At 36.1% G+C, this 25,822-nt stretch overlaps 1 protein-coding gene across 1 annotated transcript in view; it reads right to left on the bottom strand.

The window, feature by feature from the left end:
- The window catches only part of LOC126814546 (equilibrative nucleoside transporter 1), a 55,133-nt gene extending 44,383 nt beyond the window's left edge, over positions 1-10,750 (bottom strand). Inside the window, exon 1 of the mRNA XM_050539774.2 lies at positions 10,490-10,750. The gene's annotated coding sequence lies outside the window, so the exon portion shown is untranslated. The remainder of the gene's footprint in view (positions 1-10,489) is intronic.
- Positions 10,751-25,822: the final 15,072 nt, after the last annotated feature.

Genomic DNA, 25,822 nt, shown 5'->3' with positions numbered 1-25,822 from the left:
TTTAGCCTCTAGAGCATCCACAAGATTTTTTGAAGTGATCAAGGGCCATAAGTCTGGCAGTAATTATCGGAAATCGCTGAAAATTAATAGGCTTCTTCGTCTCATGACCTTAAACACTGTCTATAAATTGAAAGTCAATCGGATATTAAATTTGGCCTCTAGAGCATCCACAAGATTTTTCAAAGTGATCAAGGGCCATAACTCTGGCAGCAAATATTGGAAATCGCTGAAAATCAATAAGCTTCTTCGTCTCATGACCTTTTAAACACTGTGTATAAATTTAAAGTCAATCGAATATTAACTTTCGCTTCTAGAGCATCCACAAGATTTTTCAGAGTGATCAAGGGCCATAACTCTGGCAGTAATTATCAGAAATCCCTGAAAACCAATAGGCTTCATCATCTTATGACCTTAAACACTGTGTATAAATTTAATGTCAATCGGATGTTAACTTTAGTCTCTAGAGCATCCACGAGATTTTTTGAAGTGATCAAGGGCCATAATTCTGGCAGTAATTATCGGAAATCGTTGAAAATCAATAGGTTTCTTCGTCTCATGGCCTTAAACATTGCGTATAAATTTAAAGTCAATCGGATATTAACTTTGGCCATGATCAAGGGCCATAACTCTAGCAGTAATTATCGGAAATCGCTGAAAATCAGCAGGCTTCTTCGTCTCATGACCTTAAACACTGTGTATAAATTTAAAGTCAATCGGATATTAACTTTGGCCTCTAGAGCGTCCACAAGATTTTTTGAAGTGATCAAGGGCCATAACTTTGGCAGTAATTATCGGAAATCGTTGAAAATCAATAGGCTTCTTCGTCTCATGACCTCAAACACTGTGTATAAATTTAGAGTCAATCAGATATTAACTTTAGCCTCTAGAGCGTCCACAAGCAATTGTGGACGCCGGACCGCCGGACGGGGGCGACGACAATATACGACCACATTTCAATGTGGGCGTATAAAAAAAGATTCTCAAAAATCTCATATCTTGAAACATGATACATGCCATCACAATTCTATGGAATAACTTATTATCACTGACCATGAGTGACATTACTGTGTACATGTATTTCCAGTTCAATTACTAAATGCCATTGAAACAATTTAAATGAGACATCTAAGACTTTTACTGCTGTGAATCACTGAATAATAATAGCAGATGTCTCCCAATATAATGATTGCTTTTTGTCTTTTCCCCAAAATAATTAACAGCTGCTGGCATCACTTAATTTTGTGAACTACCATTTCAATGTGGTGAAGAGACTACACTATATATATATATATGGGTCACTTTTTGGTATTGTGCACAAAAGTGTGACATTATTGCTAGAAAATAAATCTTCACTAATTTTGCTTAAATTTATCTGCATACAAATAAAAATATGTAACATTTTCATATTTTAGAACGAAAACATAATGTAAGTTCTGAGAATTAAAAAAATCTGATTTTATGCCTCAATGTTTAGGTGTTGCGCATGTTACACAGGACACAAATAGTGACTCAGGTTTGGTACAATTTTCGAAACTGTACACAATTTTTCATATGCTATATCAGAACACAGTTCATCTGACCAAAAATATAACAACAGCATCCAGATTTTTTACGCTTTTAAGGCAAAAATACTTCAAAACCAAAAACTACAAACCTTATTGCGCGTACAGTGTTTAGTCACATTTTACCATGGCAATAACATTTAATCTCTATTTATCAATTCTAATGTTAAATAATAAGCCTTATAATGGACTCCAATGTTACTGGTTTTAATTCCAATTTGTCTTTCTTGGTTTCAAGAAAATTAATTGGTTGCGTATGTTACATTTTTATGATGGGACACCAAAATAGAAAAACACAAATTACATTTAACTTTTTCTTTATTATAGAAATAACAAATCCATTGGTAGCAATGGCATTCAATTAGTAATGGGATGGTCCTTCTGTCAGTCATTCAAAATCATCCAATAGCATAAATTCAAACAAATCTGGACGTTAAAACTCACTACGACACCACGAGGAAAGATTAGTACTGAAGGTAATATGGTAATGTAATGTGAGAACTTAAAACAAAAGGAAAACAAAAGTTAGCAAAGGACTGTAACTGCCTGCATAGCTGACTCAATTTTATTTTGAAATACAATGCAAATTTTTCATAAGCTTATAATGTACACGTACATCTTGAGTCCGGAATACATTTCAAAGAACTTGAGAATACTATCACCAGGGTGCAAATTTGACAGACCTCTACAGTCTATCCTCTGGACAATGGTGGAAACGTACACAGCCTACACTACATTGGAGGTGTAATTCATAGATTGTGTACAACTATATTCTTCATACTTCATATATTTACATGTACATACAGGAATATAATAACTATAACATAACGCTTGGAAGTCCAAGGGAGATAGGTACAGTACACAATAATATCCAAGAATCAAATTATCAATAGACTTGTGACTGGCCATCTCAGCTGTCATGGCCCTTGCTTGTTCGGTCATGGGGTTTTATGTCTACTTCCATCTCCCTTGGTCTCATTATCAGTGATTCACTCAATACTCCTTGCTAACTAACTTATAGTTCTTAGATCTTATATATGTTTGGTAGTAAAAATAAGTTTATAATCCTTAACAGAAGTTATTGAAATTAAATAGGCTTCTTCATCTCACTAATGCAACAACATATATCAATTTCAAAACAATCAGATGATAAATGTAGTCTGTAGAGTGTTCACAAGAAATTGTGGACGATGGTCGGACGGACGGACTTACGGGGGCGACGGCAATATATGACCACATTTCCATGTGGGCATACAAAAATGGATAATCGAGACTCCTATGTTTTTTATCGTACCGACTTAAGTAATGATGATCGAGGCTAGGCCAAAAATTCAATCACTCAATACTCGGTTCAGGGTGGATCAATTTAACTGACATTTTCAGCAAATCCCCTTTACATTATCTAGTTTTTAACTATTATAGTGAGAACTACCAGCTCTTTATCTAATCTCCCATAATGTATCTTTAATACATGTATCATACGTGTGTATATACAACTGGCGGTAGTTTTTTCTTTGATGTCCATAGCAGTTATATCTCATAAAAAAACCTTGGGTAGGTTAATATCCTATAATTGTTGTTCAAATAATGAACCAGCGGCTGCCAGGCAGGATACGCCCACATTTTGCAAGAGATGGATAGAGAACAAGCTAAAAACAAACAGGATTTTTTGTGCAATCAAGGGCCATCTTCTTAAATGTGCAAATATCAAAAGGGACTGAGATTTTTGGAATATAAAGATATGTTTTAAGTTTCATCAAAATTGGATAAAAATTGTGACCTCTAGAGGGTCCATTATCTTTGTATTACATGTACATACTTTGCGTACAAAGAGCGGCCATATTGTCGGGCGGTTTCATTTCGATTTTCCCAAAATTCTAATTCAACCTTCATTATGGTGGAATGGTGATACATCTAAACGGTTTTAAAAATCGGAAAGAAAATTGTGACCTCTAGAGAATCCACATGCGATTTTTTGACCAATCAGGGGCCATGATCCAGGAAGTTACGTTCGGATGACGGATATGTGTGATTATCAAAAGGTACCAATATCATTACGATAAAAACATATATTTAAAGTTTCACCCAAACCGGATAAAAACTTTGGCCTCTAGCAGGTCCACAACCTTGATATACCATATTTTTACACTATTTCAAGTATTTGCGTACAATTTTTGTCAAATTTTCACGAAATTCGAACTCAACCATCATTAGTGTATAACTATGATATATTGACATGTTTTTTTTTTAAATCGGATAAAAATTGTGACCTCTATAGGGACCACAAGCTCACAACGCGATTTTCATACAATCAAGGGCCATATACTGACCTGACTACAGTGTATTACAAATAAACAGCTTCTAGTGCCAACCTGCTTTATGCGCAACATATTTTCGGGCATTGTCATCATTTGTTTAGGCGCTCGCAGGCAGCGGTCCTGTGCAAAACAACTTAAAAATACCTCATTAATGGATCACTTTCTGGCTGATGTACTCACAGCCTGGAAGAGCAGTAAAACATGTTTTCAGCCATCTCATTTTCTAATTTTTTTTAGGACACCCCCATACAATGGCATTTTTTTCTGTTCCCATCCTCCACAATATTGAATATGGAATTCAGGTGGGCATAGACTGGGATTTCGGTTGCAAAACAGCATAAATAAGGCCATATTGGTAAAGAAATAAAAAATTGACGCATAGCCTAAATATTAATATTTTATCATTATTTCATTAATGGTACACAAAATATTATGTACCATCTGTTTTCTTACGAGAAGAAGACCAGGTCTAGAATTACAGGATTTCTTGACTTTGTCTTTGTTTAAATGGCATTACAGCCAATTTACAGGAGCTAATTCTCTATTCTATCTATGGCACCTGTGGACACAAATGGGTATGAATGTACATAAACTGATTTACATTCAATTGTTTCCGTTTTTACTGTGGCCTAATTTCTAATCAGTAAAACCGATGTCACACCAAACTAGTTCTCACTACTTTCTGGAAAAGGCTGTAATGATGTGCCGTCATTGGAAGAAATGACTGTGGACATTTTGACTAAAACTAGATTTGGGTGAACTGTCTGTAAGCCGCTTGTTCGACCAGTGACATAGCGGTATGCTTGACTTTTCTAGCCAATTACTGTTCATTTACCTCTCCCTCCATTTAAAAAAAAACAAAAAAAACATGCTTGTTTTTTTGTGCTTCCATAATCGTATTGGCAATTTTAACCTTAATTTCACTGTGGTGAATTCTTTAAATCTTTAGGCATCATATGGTAAGAGTACTGTATTTTATTATGCATATTGTGATGTTAATTAGTGATTGTTTTCACGTTTATGTACCATGTTAGATTGTAAATTATTGGTAATAGTTTTGTTTATAGCAACGGTACCATTCTTCATGTCATTTGAAAATGTCCATTATTATTCAGTTCAGATTGAAACTCTAATATCAATACCACCATTTATATTGTTAAACATACATTATGCAAGAGCAAAATCTGATTATTGCAAGTCTTAATTTAGGCTTCAGATGTTATAGAAATTATAAATTAGATCTTTATTTAAACAACAAGCCCAAAATCAACTCTGTAGATCCACGGATGGCTCAGCTACAGCTCGGATTTAAATAGGATTTCACTTATCAATTAATTCAAATATGGCGCATCCTGATGAGAATACGTCAGTTAGACCGAGGCTAAATGATAAAGTGTACTTAGCGAGGCCGCTGTAGAGCGTTTCCGCATGCCATTGAAAACTTTACTTGATAATCGAGATATGTAGGTGGAGTTAACGCCTGTCAATCAAACGATCAGCCACGGTGAAGGCACATTTCACTACCATTTCTAGTCAAATATTACAACGATGATAACTATGTTCAGAATAAAGTAATTTGACTGAAATTTTCAAAATATTCTTCTTTCATCATCTACCTTTGAACTGTTATAGCAAGAATGGCCAATTCTCTGTAAAAATCTCCCATAATGTATCTTTAACTTACCTGTAAAATTGAGGTGTCAACAGGCATTGCATTCCTGTTCTTTTTTTATAATATATTCATATTGCACTACATGTATGGACCGGGTATCATTCAGATTTGATGAAAAAAGGAAAGAAACTGAGCTTACCATCTATAATCTAATACACATATTCAGTTAATAGATTGCCATGCAGAAAGTATTAAATACCATCAAGATTCATCAAAAACCGCCCAGTTTGTGCTACCGTTTAGTTTGACATCGGTTGTCTAGTTTATGAAACTAAATGGTCATAAACTGGATGACCAATATCAAAACTAAACTAAATGGTCATAAACTAGATGACCAATGTCAAAACTAAACGGTGTTTCTTAAACTAAACGGTAGCACAAACTGGGCGTTTTTTGATGAATCTTGATGGTATTTAAGAACGTATTCGCGAGAGGACCAGGCAAAATCTTGAAAATGTGCTAAGGTGTGATGTTTGAAGATTCCCATCAGACTATTGCTATATGACCCCCTAGGGGTCCTGTATCACAGGTATAAATATTTCAGTCATCGCCCGCCTGTACAGCCTACAGCGGGCAATTAGTTTTTTTACCGTAAAATAGCTGATTTTTCAGTAGATTTTTGCGTTACTTTGCAGGAGCTCCACAGAATTATTTCAACTTATCCACCCCATCTCAGGCAATATTTGAAGAGGGTCTGCTAGGCCCTCAATTCCTCACAAGTATTGATTTTTATATCTATTTCCCTGAGTTACTATAGCCATCTTAAATTTGACTGCTCATTAAATTTTTCGAAAAAATGACAGATCTATGTATGTTTGCAATGCTCTTTGAGTAGATAGAAGATATGAAATTTATCAGTATCCGGGTGGTATGATGTCATGAAGTAGCTCTACCAAAAAAGTGAGCGGAACTTAAGAACTGCCCACTCCATTAACCTGCGGGGGCAACTTGAAAAATGCCATTTTCAGATAATTTTAGCCCTAGTTGCGGCCTGTAAATATAAGAAAATTCGTTATCTAACGTTTAAAATCGATCGAGTAGCATCTATCCGGTCTCTCTACATCTGTTCATTGAGACCTGGACAGTTTCTGACTGAACACTCGTCCCGGTGTTTGCTTGGTCTCCAGCAATGGCGTCTTTTTCGCAAAATCAGTAAAATGACTACAAAATGCTCCTTTTCGGCCGTTATGCCGGCGATTGAGCATCATTATTATATGTAACTAGCTTTAGTTTATTTTGTGTATTTTATAAAATTGTATAAACCTCAATATCTCATGATTTAGTATCGCATTGGAACCATAATTATAGATCTTTTTTTACAATCAGGAACTCTAGCCATTTAGCAGAATAGATTTAGTGATCTGGGACCATACTGCAGGTGGCTGCAAATTGAATGATGTAAGAACTAAATGACCATAGTTACTCATTATTTTCATTCTAATCTATGTAAAGATTATAGTTGTTTTCAGTCAGGATAAAACTTATAATCAGTCTGAGGAAAAGAAATACTGTGACAACTGTACACCTCTTTGTAATGTAAAGAGATACCTTGTCTTTCATTTCATTCAAAATGAATCTTTATACTAGTGCATATCACAAAATGAGAATGACCTTGCTTGACTAATTTGTACTGATGGAAGAAACTATTTTAATTGACCTGCGTACACGATTTACTTCCGGTTAAGTTGGATACCAAGCTTAGAACCTGTTAAGACCATACATTCTACTGGGTCTCATAGTAAAAAGCCGAAAATAAAGCATGGATGCACGTCAATAAGTTTCTTCCAAGTAGCAACCTATTATCAATCTCCGTTCGCTTTTTATTATTTTTCCAGTGTTTTCCGGTACTTTATTCTGGTGTTTTCAGAAAATATTTATGACCTATGAGTGGAATTTATATTTAGAGATCGCTCTAAGCAGTTCCAGCAAGTATGGTTTTCATTCTATTTCCTGTTGATATTTTCTCTGAATTTTTCGGTGTTTTTGGATAATTTTCCGATGTTTTCCGGTATTATTTCCGGTGTTTTCCGGAATTTTTTATTTATCATAAATTGAAATCAGTCCCCATATTAGTATTCGTGTCTTATTTTAAAGGAACGTTGAGTTAAAAACGTTCTATTCTGACTTTAATGCTTGGAGACGAGTTGATTTTTCCACAAAATAGATAAAGTTCAAAATACGCTCGCTCACTCAGTATGTGGATTCCGGTCATTTTTATTTTTGATATCATAAATATGGATGTCTCTCCTATTTTTGATAATGACCCCATGGCAGTCATCCGCAGGAAGAGTGCTCTATATAGATTTGAACTTAGTACGTAAAATGATAGGAATTATTGATAGTGTTTGGTATCCAGCCTGGAATAGACCTGAGTGGGTTCTGAGAGATATATCCATATAGGGTGATTAGGGGATGAGTTCAGCTACAAAATGTCACAAGATCATTTATATACAATATCTAATATAAAGAGCCATCAAAAGTTTACAATTATTTTTATGGTTTTTCACCATTTTCACAGTTTATGATATATAAATTTGATTTTCTCTCTATAGGACTGACAGAATTGATTGGGGTTGCAACTATGGAGGTCTTGGGACTAACCCTACCCACCACCAAAATTTGGTCTAAATCCGTCACCTTCACCTTAGCACCCACTGTGTTCTTAATACTTTCTGCATGGCAATCTATTAACTGAATATGTGTATTAGATTATAGATGGTAAGCTCAGTTTCTTTCCTTTTTTCATCTAATCTGAATGATACCCGGTCCCTAGTGTTGTCTATGGAATATACTAGTTCCTTGACAGTTCCTATCGCTTGCTATATAGTAGCTGCAATTTTTAGCCGTGATAATTCTTATCTAAGGCTGCAATTGATACGTATACACTATTCGAAGCTTTGATGAAGTAAAATTATGTTCAATTGCAAAATTTTCAACACATAGTCATATCTTCACAGTTTGCATGGAAATAAGTAATTATGTTACAAATACTTCTTTAAGTGGCATTTAGTAATTGAACAGTAGATCTAACACACTAACACTATTTATGGAATACAATTACTGGTTTATAACATGCAAGGTTTCGACGATGATACCCTTGTCTTTATCATTAATGTTAATAAAAACCAGTAATTAAATATTCCATAAATAGTGTTAGTGTGTATGTTACAAATAGTGAAGAGTGGAACACTGAAATCTTAATCTTATCTTACCAAACAGTTTTTTCTGTATTTTCAAGTGACATGACACCCCGTGAATGGCGTGATTCTGACACATTTATAATAATTCAACACTCACTAGCCTGCCCTATGTTCAAGTTGAATTTAGCGATTAAATAAACATGCGATCTGCGCATGTTCGGGTCTCGTAATGGTTGTTGATCAGTCCAATCGTTTTTGTGTATGTTTTTAATCTCAAAATTTTGCATGAAATCAAAATAGTGTTGAATTATTATAAATAATATGTGTGTCAGCTGTGGCAAGAAATGATTTCTTTGGCAAACAAAGAAGAATCTGAGTGAAAAATAGTCCGTTAAGGAAAGGATTCAAAAATAGCCTTAGATTTGAGGTGGGGATGAGCGGTATTTTATATAAGATAAGATAAGATAAGATTTTATTGCATCGAAACATCCATTTAGGACAGCATACAATATAAACGTGTACATAAAAATTATAACGATATGACAATTATTACACAAGACACACAATACTGCATCGGAACCTCCCTTGAGGACAACATACAATATACAAAATATACAGGTGCAAAAAAATGGACGGATACACAAATATGGACGGACATAAATTTAGAGCACTCATAAATAAACAGTATGAAACCTGCATATGGAACAAAATGTACAAAGTATTAAATCACATAACTCGACAGTATAAGACCCACATACAGGGTACATAATATATCAAAATACAAAACAAAGCGTGCGCACATAAAAGAAAATAAAATATCATGCATATTTAACAGATGTCTCTCCTAAGAAAAGAGAAGTAGACAAAGGCTGCGACACTTGTGGCTATAATACTCGGTGGGTCGAATAGGTTTTCAAATGAAAAGGTTAGACCAGTATTGTCAAGAGTTTGATATATATATATTGTTTTCTTAAATCTTTATAATTTTGGCATTCCATAAGAAAATGTTTTTCAGATTCAATTTTGCCTGCATTGCATTTTTTACAGAAACGATCCTGGAGTGGTATCTTAAGATATCTACCCCTTTCAATGGCAAGCTGGTGAGTACTTAATCGTAGGGTAGACATCGCAATTTTGAACTTCTTATTATTAACAACCTCTAGATATTTTGGAGTGTTATTGAATTTCTTTTTGAATAATCCGAAGGTTCTGAGTTTATGGTTCGGCCCGCAAGATTCAGCAAGGAGATCGTTAAACTTACTTTCTATTGAACTTTTGATATTCTGTCTCGAAATTGTTGTTGGAGGAATGTCATATTTTTTGAAGATATTTTGGATAGCCGCATACCAGGAGAGTTTTGGGTTTGATTGCGAAATTTTTATGTCTTCCTGGTATGCAGAATTCAGTAATGAGTTACTTAAGTTATTGCTATTTTCGTTTAGTCTTTTATAGTACATAGCCATTCTTTGGAATATATCGATATAAACAGGAAAAATTCCTAATTCGGCCAAGCAGCCTATATTTGATGATTTTAATGGCTATTGCAGCTATAGGAACTGTCAGCGGACATCGTCCGATCAGATACAGTTCCTAAATGATAGGAGAATGCAAATAGCCTATTATACGGATAGGCCTAGAGTAAGAGAAGGTCAGACTGTTGTGGCCGGAGTGATCCGATAGGCCTACATCATGTGAGTACATCGTAAGTGTTAGCAACGCCACAGTGTTTGCAACAAATACGGTAAGGTAGATCTACAGGCATTTCACTTTTCAGAAAATAATTATTAAGTGCCTTACTTTGTTTCACTGGAACTAGGCCCTAGATCATTTCTTCTTAAACAAGAAACCTAAATGCAACTGATCCAGTCGAAAGATTTTCTAGGTGAGTGTTGTTGTCAATATGTGGCAACTACAAATTTGAGACGATATAGAGAACAATATTATAAAACGAAACGAATCTTTGCAAGCTAGTCCTATTACCAATATTCTTTCAGCACGTCTCACATAATTCAATACCATGTTTTAATGTTTGAATGTTCCTAGTACCAAATATGTGAATTTGAGTTTATAACTATCACGCTTGCTCATTGACATTGCTGAATAACCGCTGGGAAGGGACATAACTCGCGTATGATTTTGTAGGGATCAGACCATGGTTATGCTCATATCAATCTGTTTAAAACACGTACAGATCCTATTCCTATTTCGTTTTTTATAGTTGAAAATTTCGTTTTACTTGCCTTTACTACACTAGGGTTTGGAAGGGCTAAATCCATTTGTCAAGGCCAGCTAAATTTTGGTCAAGGTTGTTTTCAATTTGTCAATCCAGAATTAATTTTAGCCTAAACGTTTTAATTTCTTCCGGAGTTTCAAAGTTGCTCTTACTCTTTTCTATTGGTGTGACAATTACTAAATTAGGCCTAGATCAGAAATGTCATGATTTGGTTGCTTGAGGTGAACTGAGACCGGTTTGTCTTTTTTGGTGATTATGTCTGACCGGTGACCGTTAATTCTTTCCCTAGTACTACTTTAAGTGCATTCTGGGTCTCCCCCACGTATTGTTTGTCGCGTTGTCTACATGTAATTAGATAAATTATGTTTGAACTGCTGTATGAAAGTTGGTCTAATGTTGGGAAATTTGTGCCAGATGTTTTGTTATGGAACTGGTTTGTCTTTTTTGGTGATTATGTCTGACCGGTACGTGACCGTTAAATCTTTCCCTAGTACTACTAAGTGCATTCTGGGTCTCCCCCACGTATTGTTTGTCGCATTGTCTCCATGAAATTAGATAAATTATGTTTGAACTGCTGTATGAAAGTTGGTCTAATGTTGGGAAATTTGTGCTAGATGTTTTGTTATGGAACTGGTCGGATATGTTTATGATTTTGCATGTTTGACATGGAATATGCAATTATAAGTTTCTGTGTGAAGATTTTCGGGTGGGATTAGCGCTAGACCTGTTTACATCTCGTGACCTTTGACCGAACTTGAAGTTGGCTTTATCAAATAGATGTAACCTTTTGGAAGAGGGTTAAATCTAATTATTAAGGCCACCTGCAGATTTGGTCACGAGATGGCATAGGGCTAGCGCTAACCCTTACCCTAACCCTAGACCTAGCCCTTATCCTAACCCTAACCCGCAATCTCGTTAACAAGCATGTGCCCTGACCCTATTTACATCTCGACGGCCATGACCAAATCTGCAGGTGGCCTTAATAAGTAGATCTCGCCTGTTTCTTCAAAAATTTCTAGTTGAAGCTCGTGCCTTTTCCCCCATAACCAATTCAACACCTCGTCCCCAGAATAAAGCCATGAATGCCCTTGACAAATCGAAAAGCAAGACTGTCGTTATTTCGATGTATTATTAGATTTCATGAAGGAATATCCGAAGTCAAGCATCGTAGGTTAGCCTTGGCATGACACCGAAATATGACCTACACCGAAGAAATGCAAACAATCGAAGCAAGTCGAAATTTACTTTTGAAATAATATTTTTTGTCTTCCGCATGATCGTTCTTGTCCTTTTGGTCCCACTACCGACAGCTGAGAATGTGTGCGGTTGAAGAAATTTTCTTAGAATAATAATGTTCCAAATGATCGGCTCACACTGGTCAGCCAGTCAAGAACAGTTTCGGAAAGTGAAGTATGGCGAGAACCCAGATATTTGAATTATTAATTATAGATAGATATAACTTCGAAGATTGCACTTCTTCTAGAAAGTATCACCGAAGAGTCAGATAGATGCACAGGGCAAGGGTAAAGGTTTGCAGTCTCGAATTAAGCATGTTGCAATACGGATGGCCTGGCAGGGTCAGCGTCTAGCCATTTGGGTGGGACGAAAAGCCGAGGTCCTTTGTACACGTTGTGGTGTACGTAGAAGACAGCTAGAGGTGGGAGCAAGTCGTGGGACCTCGGATCCCAGGTCGCCACACGTCGAGTCTTAGTCGAATCCCAAGTGGCTGGCTTTAGTACTGCGGCGAGTCGAGTCCTAAGAGTTGACGAAACTGAGTCCCCTTCAAGTCGCCAGTTCATCAAATGAGTCAGCCAGGGGCGTGCTGGCCCCGAAGGGGCCCGGGAGGACGGGCCCCCAATGGGCCCCTCGGTCTAGGCGCGGCGCTGGTAGGGTGGTCTGGGGGTACTCCCCCCAGAAATTTTTTGAAATTTGACAACGGGAAACGCGTTTTGCAAGCACTTCTGGGAGAAATCTAGGTATCATATTTTCCAAATTTATGCTGCTATTTTGACTATAAGACATACTACTGTACTACACAAGACACTCATGACAGGTCTGCTTAATATAATGCTAATACAATGTTTTTTTATCCAAATAATAAATTGCATCTTATACATATCGAGGCATGAATACATGTATGAATCTTTAGTCTCTATGAGACATGATACTAACACAAAAATGCAGGAAATGCAATTATGCTATCAGCACCACCGATTGTTTTAATCAAAGACCATTTCACCTTAAGGTGACAGACATTTGCACGTCAGCATAATATATTTTACTAATCGTTGTGTATGTATGATTTTTCGCGTGCGCACTCTCAATTTTTTGAGGGGATTCCGCGTGAAAATTAGAGCTCTCAGGGGGGCCCGCTTATACGGGTGGACTTATTGTTTAATGGGGGCCTGGGAGGACACCGTCCTCCTAAACTCCCTGCCAGCACGCCCCTGGAGTCAGCAAATCATTGCTACATAAATTTTTTTTGTAAAACAACACTTTTTATGAGAAAAGTGGCACGGTCGTGTGCTTTATCCTTTATCATCAGATGGTGGGATGAGATGGGCATTCAAAGCGCGAGATAATGATACAGACATAATTGATGTTAGATATCTCTCTTCAAAAAGCTCAGTGCATATGTATGCCTACGTAATTTGGGGACGATAATGGCATCATGCATTGTCAACTGTCAAATTTCCGTAACAATGGCTGTCCTATGCCCCCCACCCTCCATACATTGTCTCAGGAATCTGGCAAACCCCCTCCTGCAAAGATTCCTCGACCCGCCCCTGATAAGATAAGTTAGTGTTATGCCCAAGCTCTTTCAAGTTGCGAGTCGTCACGACTGCCGAATTCGAGTCGAGTCTCGAGTCGCAATGACTTAAGTCCGAGTCGCCTGACTCGAGTTCCCACCTCTGGTAGAAGAACACTTGTCAGTTGGAATTTTAAAATATATATAGGATGTTGGCCAAGTTTGATAAGGATCCATTATACATTTGAGAAATCGGATCTCTATTGTGTTGAAAAGCTTGCGGAAAACTGTTATAACCTCGATTGAGTTCACAAGGTGGGGTGGGTTGGGCGGTGGGGGATAATTTCCGAACGGACGATCCCTGAACGCTAAATATCGATATGATACAGATTTTGGCGAGGGGCTGTCGGTGGGAGCACTAATCGAATTGATGTATTATGACATGGCGGACGACGGTTACAACAATATACGACCACTGTGAATTCATTTTTCTCAAAAACGCAAACACATTGGGTAACCCACGCAGAAAAACCAAGACGTTTTTTATTTCTTTAAATTTTTATTTGAGTTTTATATTTAATTCATTATTATAGTTGCCCTAACCCATTTGTAAAACGCACTTGTAGGTCATAGGGTCGCAATAACCAGTACAACACTTCGAATTTCTTGGATTCGTGGCAGAGCCAATACCCATGCCCATTCCTGGCATCCCCATTCCTGGCATTCCCATACCTGGCATACCCATTCCAGGCGCCAATCCCATTCCAGTGTTTCTTCCTTGTGTACACGATTGTCCTACCATGCGACACTGCAATATAAACAGTTATTAAAGGTACATTATGGAAGACTCGATAAAGAGCTGCCAGTTCTCACTATTATAGTTAAATAATACATAATGTAACGGTAATATTCTGAAAATTTCAATCAATTTACTTTACTCTAGTCTAAGCCGAGAAAACCTTACTGTAAAATCGCTGTAGCCTCGATTGTCATTGTTACCACGGTCACGATAACTATGTCTCGTTGAACAGCAGATCGGATTCAAATCCAATGAAAATCGGACACATAAGATGGCACCGAGTGTTGATTATGGCCTTTTCATGTTTATAAATGTCTAATTAATAGCTTATATAACATTTCAGGCCTGAAGAAAGACCTACCTCTTTGCATATTTACCTCTTGCATAATGCATGTTGAATTGTTTTGCTTTGGTCAAAAATATTATACCATTTACAATAATAGGCGTACATCGTTTGTCTACCGTGTACCGGGATGCCTGATTATATCGCATAGTAAATAAAACCATAAGGTTCGACCAAGAAGCGACACAACTATGGAAACTAGAAAGTATTGTCGGAAATCACTGAAATCGATATATGTGACGTTTTAAGAAGTTGTGATATGTTTTGTAGATTCTGCAATAAATAAATAGTCTAGTAAAACGTACAGATTCCACTGACATGGTAGCAACCAGAACAACCAATACACTACACAAAATCTGTACTTGACGCATCTTCTCGTATGGAATTGAACAAATGCTGAAATAATCAAATTAGTGATAACATTAAACGGGCACTTACAAAAGGACATTTATTATTAAAAGATAAATCTCCGGCCCGTACCGCATTCGTGAGATATCATAAAGTGAAACATCTGTGGGAATCACTCCGTGATTTGCGGTCTAAAGATTCTGAATTTCGATACACTGTCAAATAGCGGTTGCCATGCAAGATAGATGAACGGAAAACTGGGAAATAGGGTTCATTCCATCATTGTTCAAGTGCTGCACATCGAATTAGAAATAAATCTGTTAAAAACCGTAGTCTGCATCGGGTTCACAAATTTTTCGGAAAAGGGGGGTAACTTCAAAAGGAATGTGACGGATCGCTGACGTTCGTCCTCTCATGACCCGGATGCTATACACCAATTTTGAAATAATTCCGTTAAAACTTTTAGCTTCTATCGCGTTCAGAATGGTTTCAGCAATGGGGGGGGGGGGGAGGGGTACTCCGGAACAAAAGGTTGCGGAACGCTGAATATCGATAGGGTTCACATTCCCATAAAACCAATGTTTCAACATTTATGTGATATTTCATCTGCATCAGATTATGGCCTCTGGGGGATCCACAAACTTTGTACATATGTGTATTTCACTTTTTGCGTATGGCAGGGGCATAACTCCGGAAAGGAAAGTCCGGTGCACACCAAAATCAAACTCATTCGAGATCCTTAACATATATAATAAGTTTCATCTAAATCGGAAATTTGTACATATTTCACACTTTGCGTATAAGACAAGGGGGAACCACGCTGGAAAATGCACTATAAACTTTCTCGGCAAACACTGGACCTCTTGGATACTGAGCCAGCTCCTTACGGGCCCACTTACTTGAAGTCGTTGATATTGCTCCACTGCTTCTTTATTATTTTACAAAGCAGTAGGACAATTGTTTTTTCTACTTCTAGTACAAAAAATGGTGCTGCGTATTCAGATTATCAGGCCTACTAGGATCGTAAAAGCGGGAGAAATTTATAAGACCTAATAAGTAGAAAAAAAATCGTTCAAACCTAATTAGTTGTAAAAAAAACCTACCTTTATATACCGTAAAAAATACAACCACCACACTTCTGTAAAAGGTGATCAACTATTTATACATTTATAAATTGAAGACAGCTGTTCGTTATATCAATGTCATTGACATTATCAAAAGAATGGTGATGCAGGGTGGACGTGTTAATGACATTTATTAAAAGATGTTGTCATACGTGATTTTATCTAACGTAACACGTGCATAAGTACGTCTAGCTGGGACGGACCCCGACACTGACAGTGATGACTGGTGATTTCGTTAAAGTGCGCCCCTTAAAAGCCGTTATTAAAGGGACAATAACACTCATGCTGGCTTGACAGCTTCAGAAAATAAATAATAGCCTTATTCCAAGTATTAGATGTTTATGTGTCCTAATTGTTGTGTAAATTATCCATTACATCCTATTTTACTTGTTCAGAGGGTTCGAAAATATTTTTAAATCCAAGTCACATATGAAAAGGTTTACGTTGGGCTTTTCAAATCATTTAGTTGAATTTTTCCATTTTTTTAAATTAGGTGTGTTAAGATGAAATTTGTATCATCAATTAATTGGAATATTATAAAATAGAACAATTGTTGACTAGAATAAAGATTGGAACATATTATTCAGTTACAACAATAGTGGTATTGAGCCTTTAAATCATTGAGGATTTTTTTTAACAAAAGACTGATCTAACGTCGATTGACATATCCGTATTCCCGTGCTTACTTTCTTATTCAATGTCGTATTAGCTTACATAAATACATGAATTCTGCTGTATGCTGCATAAAGTACATTAAATAGATGGTAAAAAACAGAAATAATACCAGGATATATATAGAGATAGTGTTGTCAGCCCCCCCCCCCTTCAATAATTTGGCCACAAGTACTCATTTCTCCAGGTTATTGCACGCATTAGATACAGCGAGGTCTGATTTTAACAACCATGTAGAAGTGAGGGTCACGATTAGTTAACTGTACAGTTGATTTTTATTTCAACCCCATCTCACTTCGACTAATCCTCTCATTCAAGATCTTCTGATCCTTAACATATTTGTTAAGTCTCGTCAGAATGGGACAACAATTGTAGCTCCCCTGCGTAGGGCCTAAAAATTCATGCATATTACACATTTTGCGTAAAAAAGTAGGGACTAATAACTCTAGAATGTATACGATCTGATGCGTACCAAAGTCGAACTCATCCAAGACCTTGTGATCTGATTCTTAACACATAGTTTAAGTTTCATCTCATGAATCGGAAATGAAATGGGGTTTGACGTCCTATTGTTCTGCTCCTAAACTGGGCTAATGAAGACTGGCATACGCCATACGGTGTGCTATGAGGGAAATTTTGCCCGGGCAGTGGCGCTACGGCCTACTCTTATATCGAATTCTAACTGCCAAGGGATCTTTTACGTGCACGCCAATCTGTACACGGGACTCGGAGTTTCGTCCCATGCGAAAGACTAGACAGCTGTCCTTGTCAGGCCCTTCGTCCTGCATCACTGACAAGAGGAACCACGCCGGAAAATCTGGATGAACTTTCTCGGCTAATGGAAAGATGCAGTGACCTAAACTACGTTCCCAGAAAAGTATTTATCGGGTGGTTATTTCCAATAAAGGTATGGCAATGTTGGTATATATGGAAAGTAGAAATATCCAATCTTATTAGAAAAATAATAGATTCCCTGTAAAACACTCATGGAGCACATACAGGACAAAATGTACGGGGTTTCCCTAATCCACAGCCCGACGATTAGGAGTGTCTGCACGCGTGACGTCGAAGGTTGCACGCGGAGATTGAGCGCTTGATGTACATGTTGATAAACTTTATGAAGAGTCAGACGTACAACACTTTCTGAGATAAAAATCACGGAAAAAGACGCGGGCAGTGGATAACCCGAGAATTTAATTAGGCTTCGATTATTTGTAATAAATAGTCAGCGATAAAGGCAACATCGTCTTGTGTATGCAATGAATTCTCCCCGGACCACGCACACGTTGTGTCACGTGACACAAACATGGCCTATTTTGATCGATTTTTTATAACCGGCTATTCCCTGACAATTGCATTGTTTTGAGACGAAACTATTATAAATTAATTAGTTTGAATATGTTTTTAGTCCAAATATATCATCAAATCATCCAGTTTGTACCCGGAAATGTATCTTTAAATGGTCTTGGTTTTTTTTAGACATATCTCTGACAATCCAGCCTGCAATTCCGGCCACCCTTTCGATGATAGTGAACACTTACCTTTTACACTGTCCAAATTCCAATAGTTTTCGACGAAAAACCGTTTCTACATTACCTGATGAGTATAAGAAAAGCAAAACACTACTCTACGGCCTGCATGACTCCAACAACGAAATTAATAATCCTATCATTACAACAGTTCAATCATATTAAAATTTAACTAAACGATTTTAAATTATTATTGTTGTTATTAATATTATTATTATTATTACATACTATAATACTCTAGGTGTATTCAACTAAGTAAGGGTTGTATATATATTGTATATACTGGGCTTTTCATTATGTCGAAATTTTGAAACAATTAATCGTAGATAATGTAAAATTTAGAATTTTGACCTGTAGCCTGAAAATATGGGCGCATAAACATTAAATGTTTCCAAAATGTATAATAATTAGTCTATGTTGAAAGTTTTGATTGAAAGAATTGTAATTTCATTTCATTTAAAATCCCATCAAATTTTATGTCCCAAGTTTAGAAATTGGAAAAATTTGAATTTTGACCGTGTTCTTCCCCTTGTCGTATTAAATGCCCCAAGACAACAGGCCGCAATTCTTAATGGATCGTCTTGGAACCTGGCATATGCATTCCTTATAGCTCAAGGACGACAACTGTTGATTTTGCTGCATGTGCCGAATCCCTGGGGCAGAGCCGCGCCCAATTTTTCTGTTTATCGTATAACAGTTGTAATTCTGAATGGATCATCTTGGAACTTGGTATATGTATATAGCCTGAGGACAGCAACTATTGATCTTGGTGCATGTTCTGACCCCCAGGGCCAGATACACGCCAAATGTTTTGTAAATATTTTGTCTCTAAAAACTCTGAAGGTTGCAATTATTAACATATTTTGTTCCATTTCGACATGATCCATCATAGGGTTGTACCTATTTATATTGGTCCATGTTCAACCCCCAGGCCAATTTCTGTGTTTTTGTCTACAGGCTGTAATTCTGAAGGGATCATCTTGGAACTTGGCATATTTATTCCTTATACCGTAAGGACAGCAACTATTTATTTTTGTGCGTGCCCCAACCCCAAAGGTCGGTGTCACACCAACTTTTTTGTTAATATTTAGTCTGTAAATTTGGCAAAAACAAACCCAAAGCCTAGCCATCTTTGCCTCTCGTCTTATTACAGTCGCTGCAGCCATTTCATATCTCATCTCTTTATTTTAAAAAGATAGGTTGCCAGGCAACGAAACATACGCCCACAGCAGCTAAATCGTCCGGGCAGTCAACAAGTGTTGTCGCATATTTTTACTTCTTTCGGTAATGAAACATTTATAATACACTCATGAAGTAATTATCGGAAAACCATTAGAATTTGTTTGGTTTTTAATGTCATGGATTTAGCTGTTCAAGTCATAAAAATTCATTGAAAATCAATATACTTGTTCGTCTCAAGCTCTTAAACTCTGTGTATCAATCTGAAGTCAATCGGATGATAACTTTAGCCTCTAGAGCGTCACAAGATTTTTCAAAGTGATCAAGGGCCATAACTGTGACAGTAATTATCGAAAATCACTGAAAATGAATAGACTTCTTTGTCTCATGACCTTAAACACTGTGTATAAATTTAAAGTCAACCGGATATTGACTTTGGCCTCTAGAGCGCCCACAAGATTTTTCAAAGTGATCAAGGGCCATAACTGTGACAGTAATTATCGTAAATAGCTGAAAATGAATAGGCTGCTTCGTCTCATGACCTTAAGCACTGTGTATAAATTTAAAGTCAATCGGATATTAACTTTGGCCTCTAGAGCATCCACAAGATTTTTTTGAAGTGATCAAGGGCCATAACTCTGGCAGTAATTATCGAAAATCACTGAAAATGAATAGACTTCTTCGTCTCATGACCTTAAACACTGTGTATAAATTTAAAGTCAATCGGATATTGACTTTAGCCTCTAGAGCGTCCACAAGATTTTTCAAAGTGATCATGAGCCATAACTCTGGCAGTAATTATCTGAAATCGCTGAAAATCAATAGGCTTCTGCGTCTCATCGGATATTAACTTTGGCCTTTAGAGCGTCCACAAGATTTTTTGAAGTGATCATGGGCCATAACTCTGGCAGTAATTATCGAAAATTGCTGAAAATGAATAGACTTCTTTGTCTCATGACCTTAAACACTGTATATAAATTTAAAGTCAATCGGATATTAACTTTAGCCTCTAGAGCGTCCACAAGCAATTGTGGACGCCGGACCGCCGGACGGGGGCGACAACAATATACGACCACATTTCAATGTGGGCGTATAAAAAGTACCATATCAATCAAAGCAGGAATACGGACATATATTGCAGAGGTACCGATGCTCTTGTTTCTTGAAGAAATACAAATGGTCGGTTATCTTTTGTGGTTGGGTTTCCCCAACACCATAGTTTTGTCTGACCAAAAAATGTCTAAAATTTGCCAAAATTAATAAAGGTAAGAAATAATATGAAATGGGGTTTAACGTCCTACTCCGACTGGGCTAATGAAGATGAGCATATGCAATACAGTGTGCTATGACAGAAATTTTGCCTTAGCCTCTAGAGCGTCCACAAGATTTTTCAAAACGATCAAGGGTCATAACTAAATCAATAGGTTTCTTCGTCTCATGGTCTTAAATACTGTGTATAAATTTAAAGTCAATTGGATCTTATCTTTAGCCTCTAGAGCGTCCACAGTTGCGGCAGGCCTGATGAGGGCGACAACAATATACGACCACATTTCAATGTGGGCCTATAAAAGTTAAAGCTTCTGGAGGTGGCAGTGGACTGCTTGGGATATAATCAATGAAGTAGTACTAGTGATTGTTTTTTTAGTTCTGTAAATAATATAGGTTGAATTAAAACATTTGAGGAAAATGACCAACGTCATAAAAGGGAATAAACTGGCATTGTTACAAGGGTAATATCCAAAGTTTATTTCCAAATGGTTGTGAAAAAGTAACATGGTGTATCAGTCATGCACAATATGACATTTAAACACACTGAATAATGGTCAACCAATTTGAAACTAAAGTGTACTAAATCTGTTTTGCTATTATGTAGGAGCTTTTACTCCAGCCACAAGTTACTGTGGAACTATGAGCGACTTTGTGGGCATAAAAAGAACAAGAATTGATATGTGTATGTATCTTTATTATTCATACTTTTAAATATTATAAGGATAATGAGGTGTTCTTTAAAATCTAATTAAAAGCAAAGAAAATTACAGTTTTGACTTGGCATTGGTAAAATCAATGCATGGTTTAGCAAATGGATAGAGACCAAGGGTATTTTTAAACGTATTTATATCTTCCACAATAGTTGGCTGAAAAGAAATAAAAAACAAGGTCAGAACACTATATAATACATAACGTTTCTAATTTTGCAGGTTTGTTTTAAAAACATTCCAACATTCTCAACAATAGCGGACAATACAACAGTACAGCAGATAGTGTATTGTATAGAACTACTCAGAGATAAAATTTTATACTTTTGTTACCAAAGGGTGTTAATAATTGTTTATGTTTAATGGAAATTCAAATTGCAAATTTTTTAGAGAGAACAAAAGTCTGCTATACATACTGGTGGCAAAGGAGGTGATTGTGATAGTCCATCTGATTTGTCTTCGTCAGTATTATTGCTGTCTGTAAGAGAACTCGATATCACATGAACAGATAATTTATGACGCTTAGGAGCCTCAAATACAACCAAATCCTGAAAATCATCAAACATAAAAATTTCATTAGACCGATTCACAATTCCTGACCTTGTGTAAAATGACTTAAAAATATATCCTTGGTTGTGCAACTTTCTCAATGACATTTTATCCTCACAATGCTCACATGACGTCAGTTTAATGCATTTACATGTTGTAATGACTGGTACTTATCATGCCATTCATTCTCCAAAACCATCTAAATAAACATCAATGTATTCTGACAACAAACCAAGGCCTAGTCAAAGGAAGATATACATACCATAAAATATTTACATAAATCAGTTTTAGTTAGATTTTTTAGACATGCTATTTCACAACCATCTGAAATTATAAAAGATAGGTTGCCAGGCAATGAAACATGCCCACAGCAGCTATATCGTCCGGGCAGTCAACAAGAGTTGTCGCATATTTTTACTTTTTTCAGTAATGAAACATTTATAATACATTAAAATCTGATTAAGAGTAACAACTTATTAAGTAATTATCAGAAAACCATTAGAATTTGTTTGGTTTTTATAAAGTTCTGTCCCATGCTAACGTTTAGTATACGAAACTTTTAACATCATGGATTTAGCTGTTCAAGTCATAAAGTTTCATTGAAAATCAATATACTTGTTCGTCTCAAGACCTTAAACTCTGTGTATCAATCTGAAGTCAATCGGATGATTTTTCAAAGTGATCAAGGGCCATAACTCTAGCAGCAATTATCCATAATTGTTGAAAATCAATGATTCTTTATCTCATGGCCTCAAACACTGTGTATAAATTTAAAGTCAATCGGATATTAAATTTAGCCTCTAGAGCGTCCACAAGATTTTTCAAAGTGATCAAGGGCCATAACTCTGGCAGTAATTATCGGAAATTGCTGAATATCAATGGGCTTCTTCGTTTCATGATCTTAAACACTGTGTATAAATTTAAAGTCAAATATTAACTTTAGCCTCGAGAGCTTCCACAAGATTTTTCAAAGTGATCAAGGGCCATAACTCTGGTAGTAATTATCGGAAATCGCTGAAAATCACTGGGCTATTTCAACTCACAACATTCAACACCATGTATAAATTTAAAGTCAATTGGATATTGACTTAAACCTCTAGAGCGTCCACAAGATTTTTTAAAGTGATCAAGGGCCATAACTCTGGCTGTATTTATTGGAAATCGCTGAAAATCAATAGGCTTCTTCGTCTCATGACCTTAAACACTGTGTATAAATTTAAAGTCAATCGGATATTAACTTTAGCCTCTAGAGCGTCCACAAGATATTTCAAAGAGATCAAGGGCCATAACTCTGGCAGTAATTATCGGAAATCTTGAAAATCAATAGTCTTCTTCGTCTCATGACTTTAAAAACTGTGTATAAATTTAAAGTCAATCGGATTTTAACTTTTGCTTGTGGATGAACGGACACAGACGGACGGAGGCGAAGTCAATATACGACCTCATTTCAATTTGGGTGTATAAAAATGATAAACAAATAAAGTGAGAGTTTATCACTTCAAAATTTAACCAGTCTGATATATTTTCCAGTTTCTATTTGAATATGATTAATTTGATACTTGTTTAAATTTATACTATATATACAATATCCTTACCTCGATCAAACTGATATTGTTGAGAGGAAATCTCTGTCCAGTAACGACTATTTTGTGCAGACATTTTCTTGGGTTGCTCTGCTCGTTTTGACGCCAAAGCATTGACATGTTTTTGAAAAGCTTCCTCGGTCAATAATTCAATATAATCCTAGAAAATAAAATGTATTAATGAACATAAATATATATTCCTTTAATGACAATCAAGCCATATCCGTGAATTTAGTGTCAGTCACAGAATTTATGACAAAACTATTTCATAATTTAGATATACATGTGTAATAATAGACCTATACATGTATATTGGAGTGTATTATAATCATAATTGCTGTCCAGGTTAACAAATGAATATATCTTCAAACATTAAAACACACATACTTTCATTTTCTGAATGAAAGCTTCCACTCTTGTTTCAAGATATAATGGTGATTTATCTGACTGTATTATAAAACGTAGACCTTGAACACCACTAGAACGTCTAACACCACTCATTACAATATAACCTGTTTAAATACATACAATTAATAAAACGTATTTACAATACTTAATAAAAAAAAACACTATAACTCTAACGAAATTGTTTTCTATATTTGAAAAATATTGTGCTTCATGGAAAATCAAATGCAAAATAACACACTGTATGGCGTATGCCCGTCTTCATTAGCCCAGTTTAGGAGCAGAACAGTAGGACATTAAACCCCATTTCATTTCATAATCAAGTCTCCAGATCATCAAATGGGGGAGTTTTAAACAGATTAAAATACGATTGCTATTTAATGAATTAATTTAACCAGCGGTTGCCTGGCAAGATATGCCCACATTTTGAAAGAGATGGATAGAGAACAAGCTAAAAACAAAAGCGATTTTTCGTACAATCAGGGGCCATAATCCAGAAAGTTATGGTCTGAAATGCGCAAATATAAAAAAGGACTGAGATCTTTGGGATATAAAGATATATTTTAAGTTTCATCAAAATTGGATAAAAATTGTTACCTCTAGAGGGTCCACAACATTCATATTACACACTTTGCGTACAAAGAGCGACCATTTTGTCAGGAAGTTTGTTTCGATTTTCCCCTTCACTATGGTGGAATCAGGGAATATGATAAACGGTATTGCTTCAGTTTGCTAAACAAAAACGACATAAGTGCAAATCAAATATTAATTTGATTAGCAGAAAGCTATCAAATTTAATGGAATCTGTGAATCAAGTTTCTTGTCCTAAATAATTTAGGTGTGAAAAAATGTTGAACAAACGTTATTTACCGTTCCACTGCGTACGGACATTTTAATCCCCTTCATGTCGATCGACGAGATTAAAAGTAGTCAAAGATTAGTCAATAAACTTATTGTAAGCTAACATTTTAACAGTCATTCAGTTCACGATCTAACGAAGTAATAAGTACAGACGTTATATTTGATAATCCCGTAAATATACAAGCTTGATAATTATTCACAAAACAATAATGTTTTATCTATAACCATTTCTCTTCGCAAGAATTGACCATGTGTTCCCATCTGGCAACCTATTTGCCATCACACAACATTTTAATTACTTTCCATTCACTGAACAACAAAATATTCCGTAGGCTATAATAATACGAAAAATCGTGCACTGTTATTAGCTATACCCATCAGTTTAATATTTATTCGTTTAACAAACTACTTTGCGACTAAAATGGCCTTGGTTCATTTTGGCGGGAAAAAGGGTAACGTAGACAAAGAACAACAACATGGCGACAATGCATGCTTTGCATATGGGTGTCGATGCTACAGTGGAATTTTTAAATATTGTTTTATAATGAAGACAATCAATGTTTCGACAGATATTTTGCTTTCATTTTCTGCCGTGTAAATAATTTTGTAGGACTATTACTGGCGTAAACGTGAAGCAGGTAGCCTACGGTCATACGGGTAGTTATGCTTTCACTCTATCGTATTACAAAAACACCTAATTTTCTAAGAATATTATGGATGTAAATTTGAAAACTATACGGGAATTGTAGGCCAATTGTAGGCCAAACCGGTAGAAATTAT

The sequence above is a fragment of the Patella vulgata genome, chromosome 3 (assembly GCF_932274485.2).
Source record: "Patella vulgata chromosome 3, xgPatVulg1.2, whole genome shotgun sequence".
Lineage (NCBI taxonomy): Eukaryota > Metazoa > Mollusca > Gastropoda > Patellidae > Patella > Patella vulgata.
This window is presented reverse-complemented; position numbering and strand designations above follow the sequence as displayed.